Source organism: Haemorhous mexicanus, chromosome 12 (genome assembly GCF_027477595.1).
Source record: "Haemorhous mexicanus isolate bHaeMex1 chromosome 12, bHaeMex1.pri, whole genome shotgun sequence".
Lineage (NCBI taxonomy): Eukaryota > Metazoa > Chordata > Aves > Passeriformes > Fringillidae > Haemorhous > Haemorhous mexicanus.
Window position 1 is genome coordinate 13,400,460 of NC_082352.1, and position 5,479 is coordinate 13,405,938.

Below are 5,479 nucleotides of genomic sequence, written 5' to 3' on the forward strand. Positions count from 1 at the left end.
GTTGTAGGAATTGAAAGCAGCAATTTCCTGTTCTACATTTGTTTCCTTCTAGACTTGCTGTGTGAGTTAAATCATCTTTAACTCAGCAGATACTTCTTGTGATCCTGGTTAATTAGCAAGTCACAACAGAGTCTGCTAGAAAACTGGGACAGCACATCTCTAAGAAGCAGCTGCCAGCTGAAAGCACTGTTAGGAGCATCCACAGGTGTTTTGGTTTGAAAGACAGGTGTCTGCCAAGGAAGGCAGGAACTTCCCTTGCAGAAGTAAATATGACCCTCCTCCTTCCCCCTGAATTATTATAACTTCAGAATTACAGGGCTTTCAGGAAAAGATATGGGAAAAAGAATAACAGTTTTCACATGTATGTATGTATGTATGTATGTATGCATGTATAACAGAGCAAACAAACAACAACAAACAGAACCAGAAACCCAGTAACAGCCTTCTCTTGGCCTCTGGCACCTGCCCCTTTGTTGTAGTAATTTGAAATATTGGGTGGATTCATAAACTGTTACTGTCTGCTTTGTTTTCAGGTGTAAAACAAGCAGTACAAAGTACCAAGTAACAGGCAAGGTCATGTATTTGTGCTGCCAAGTGAAGTTCCTAATCATGGTGAGGAGTTCAAACAAGAAAAACTCCAGGGTCTTCCTTTGATTTAACAGTGGTACCTGTGCACTGCTAGGATTTCTTTTTGTTTGTTTGCATTATTTGTGGTACAAACAACCTATGAAGAGTACCCCAGTTTTCATCCAAGTTCAATTTTAGTTCAGTAACTCACAGTATTGCATTTGGCATAATTTCTGGTTTTAAGTTGATCATCAAGCACTCATTTTAAAACCCAACATTTAACTGAAAAGTTGGCCCAGACCAGGATGATGACAGCTGAGTTTTGTACCCAGAGGGGTTCAGCAATTTCTGTGAACAATCTCTAAGAAATGTATAGATGTCACAGAGCAGGTACCTGAGTGCAGTGGGTTTGCACTGGGAGTCTCTGTAAGTGTTTGACGTGGCTTTGATGATGCCACTATAGAAAATGACTTGGTCATCCGGGGTTGAAGTGTGTCTAACTCTTTAGTTAGGAAGGTGAGATCAATTTCCTGGCTAATTTTACTACCTTAAAGCAAAAGAAATGTCAGCATCAACAGAAGGTCAACCTTGCTGAAATACGTGAATTTTTTCCTTTGTGCATCTTATCTGTAGGACTATCGACTTCTCAGGTTTTTTTTTCTAAGTTGCCTTCTCTGCTTCTTAGAAGATTTGCCACTGTATGCCCAATTTAAAGGCATCATGGAGTTTCCCTAAAAATACTGACAGGCAAGTTGCAGTACACAGGATTTGATTGTGGGCATATGGTTAGTCATGACATTCTAATTAGATTTTGATACTTAAGCCTGGTGTGAGGAGGGTCAGTCTCTTAATCGTGTTAGACTTTGAAGAGATTATGAGTGACTTTTTCCTCCCTACAGACTGCACTAAAAGCTGCCTCTCTAACTGGATTGCAACACTAAATGTAACTTGATAAAACATTGGCACATTACTGTATTAGCTAAAAAATCACAAAGGAAAATTCAGTCATTTCATAACCCCACAACACTGAATTGCAATATGAAAATACACCCCACACATAGCCCTGCTGAAATAAACTTGGCATAATCACAGATGTCCAGCTGAACAGTGAATTCTAACAGGATTTGTTCTCTCTGCAGCCTTCACTGGCAGAGGTGAATTAACACAGAAATAAGACTACCTCTAAGTTCAGTCTCCCAACAAGATTTCTGTAACTTGTTCATTCTGTGTAGGTGAGAAATAATAGTAAAGAGCATCTCTGACACTTCCACTGTCATTTTTTTCCTAACTTGGTGCAAAACTGGGGCAAAACAAAGGCCAGTCTTCTTATCAGAGGAAAGCTAAAGGGGAGGGGGAAATGGGGAGACATAAATGCAATGCTTTAGAGTGCACATGGTCTAGAACTTAGGACTTGGTATTCTTATATCACATCCCTATCCTTCTTACACTTCTCCCCAAAAGTACTCATCTTTGCAGACACATTTCAAGTAACTAGATCTGAAAGTCTGAAGGGTTTATGCATGAGACAGCAGAAGATGCAAAATTCAGAATTGGACTTGGCCACTTAAGGCTGCACTGAGTTCCAAGACAACATTATCCACTCTCAGTGTGCTTTCTTAGCATGTATGGCCTGACTGGACAGACCCTGAAGTAAAATATTTCTGTTTTGTTCCATGATGTGGGGCTTATGCCAGTTTTCATTAATTGTTGACACAACAGGTGGCAGAAAGAATAAACTAGATGAAAGGTGGGTTCTGTCTCCAAGCACAAGAAGTAAATCAGGCCTGTTTGAAGTAGCAGATTTTAAAATCTGAGAATAAAAAAAAACCCAGCATTGTAGAAATGATGCACTGCTCTGATACTAACACACCTGCTAAGATTTGCTCACAGCAGAGTCTCACACAGCTTTAACTTTAGTATGTTAAAACTGGACATGAGAGATAAACAGAATCACCTAAGAGACAGGCTCTCTCTCTTTCTCTCTGCTTTTTATTTTCAGTTTGTTCATTTAGTTCACTGACCACATTTTAGTTTGCTGACCACTTCAATAGGCTCTTTTGAGGTGAGAAATAGCTCCATAAATGCAAGCAATTTGCTGAAAATGGTAACGAGTAGAGCCCAGCTAAACACACTGTTATGAAAAACAGAGCTGAGGCCACTCTGACAAGAGTTGTGCTAGTTTAAAGTCCATAAACAATAAGCAGGGCCACACTTCACCCCAGCACAGCTGGCCTCTGAGGATTGTACTTGTCCTTGAAAGAGAAAAGAGCAGATAAGCCACAAAGAGTTATATTGTGGGGACAGCTTGTGTGGATCCTGGTGAAGGACATGAAAGCAGCCAAATAAAAATATATTCAGTCCTGATTGCAGCCAACTTATTTTGATGGGAACTATTTGCATATTCCACTTAGATCTATAATGTTCTTGCAGTGAATTTCTTTTTTTTTTAAGTCTCAGCTATTGATTTCTTATTAATCAGTTTGAGAAGAGGGGGCTGTTCATTTAAGAGAAAGCAAATCAAAATTTTAATCATAACTGTAAATTTAAGAGCAGGATCAAATTAATTTCTACCTTTAGCAAATTATTTCAGGCATGTAACAGAAAAATCCTGTCTGGATATGCAGAGGAGACAAATTTGACAAATACTGCTTTTATAGGACTTGCTACCTTGTTACCTGTAAAAAGTCTCAAATTTAGAATTTTAAGCTGTGATTTTTATAATCCTTGTGAGTTTTCTGTAGAAGTAAATGCATGACCCAAGCAAAACTGAACTCTCAAAAACCAATTACAAGAAACTGAGGAGCAATAACAGAGCTGTCCATAAGCTTTTTGACACTGGTTTCTTTCTTTTTTAATTTCTACAAACTATTTTGTATTCATGTGTTTTGCTGGCTAATGGTTTTTCCTCTTGTTTACCCTCAGTGCAGAGGACTGAATTCTCTGAGGGGAACTGCTCATCTTTAGCACTGGCAACATCAAATACAACATAAGCATGTGTGATGTAAGTCACAGTCTGCACAACACGGGCACTCTTGTATGAAGGCACATGGAAATCAGCGTTTGTTGAGGGAGGCTCACCTCAACTATTAAATAATACTTCAGTTTGCTGAAGAGAGAGCTTTTCAAAGGCACTGCTTTTTGAAACTCCTATGTCTGGGTGTGTTGGACTTTCAGTCAGATTCATTGCCCTGACCTCCTGCAGACATACCAAGGACAAGCCAATCCCATCTTACAAAATACAAAGCTGGTGTTTCCCATGAATCCTCCCTCTGAGTGTGATCCATCCCCTGCACAATGACGACTGTGGTTCAAATCCCTCCAATACTTGGCTGTGTCTGAGTTCTTTATGTCTGGAGGTGTATGGACAATATTGGCTTCTCCTAGCAGTAGTATTTTATCAGCAAGAAAAGAAATTACATTAAAAGGACATGCCTCAGCTTGGAGCTGGCAGGCAAAACGTGCTGGATTGTGTCTTTGGTTCTTAAAAAGCATCAGTTTATGAGGACCGACTTTGCCAGACATTAAAGTTCTATCTCACATCCAGTGCTGCAGTTTAAATAGGCAAAACTTGACCCTGCAGCCAAGAAGCATGGCCTCATCCATTGCTACATGGCTGGAGAGCTGCTTGTGCCAGCACAAAACAGGCAGAAGCTTAGAGGAAGATCTGTGCCCTTAATGATGTTGTTCCCAGCAGCAAGAGCCCTACCTGTGCTATTTCAAGAGTGGAGAGAGAATTTTGGAGAGATGTTGCAGACTCCATTTCAGTCAGCTGTCCACTAGCAGGGTGTATTCTGTTCAGAGAGTTTGGAGTACAGACTGTGACTCCAATGGGGAATTTTGTTCCAAATCCCACCACCTGCTGTGGGTCTGCCTGTGCTGACATGGGAAATCCAGAGCAAGGGGTACCACTCCGCAGGGAAAAGCAGCATTTTGTCTTGGCAGCATCGGCCTATGGATGCCCTATCTGACCCGAGCCAGCAGCTCTGCAGGGGGATAATTACTCCAGAATGGAATGAGAACCTCCGACCTCCCGAGCACAGCATGAGGCACTTTTTCCCTTCCCAGGGGATCTACTGAAGAAGCAAACATTATTGCGGATGACGCAGATGAGAAAATGGGAAACGGGGACGGGGGAGGAGGAAAGTGGAAGTGGAACTCTTAACTTCGCACGTTTCGTTTGCTATCAGCGCCCGCGGAACGCGGGGAGCGCTCCTGGAGCGGGACGGGGATCAGCACACGCTGGGATCCGCACACGGGGCTGTCCGCACACGGGGCTGTCCGCACACGGGGGGATCCGCACAGGGGGGGAATCCGCACTCGCGGGGGATCCGCACGCGGGAGGATCCGCACACGGGGCTATCCGCACACGGGGCTATCCACACACGGGGCTATCACACCCGCGGGGGATCCGCACTCGCGGGGATCCCGGCCGGAGCCGCTCCAGGAGCGCCAAGGGCGGCGGCCAGCGCCCCCTGGCGGACACGGCAGAGCGGCTCCGCGGGGCCGCGCGCGGTGAGCGCTGCCCGCCGGGGAACGCGCTGGAAAGGGATCTCCAACACTGCAGAGGGATCTCACACTGCAGAGGGATCTCTCACACTGCAGAGGGATCTCCAACACTGCAGAGGGATCTCACACTGCAGAGGGATCTCTCACACTGCAGGGATCTCTTAACACTGCACAGGGATCTCCGTGCTTCCACAGAAATGTCTGTAATGACTCACCAACTATTAAAACTGCACCCTTCATGTTTTAAGTGTAATTCCCTATACCAACAGGTGAAGAGTTTAAATCAGCTCTGTCACACTGTATTCTAGTTGCTATGTTGTCATCTCCTTAACAAAAATGGTCTTAGCATAGGAACAAAAATGGAAGATGACCATTCAAGTCCCCTCACACAAGATGACTCAGATAG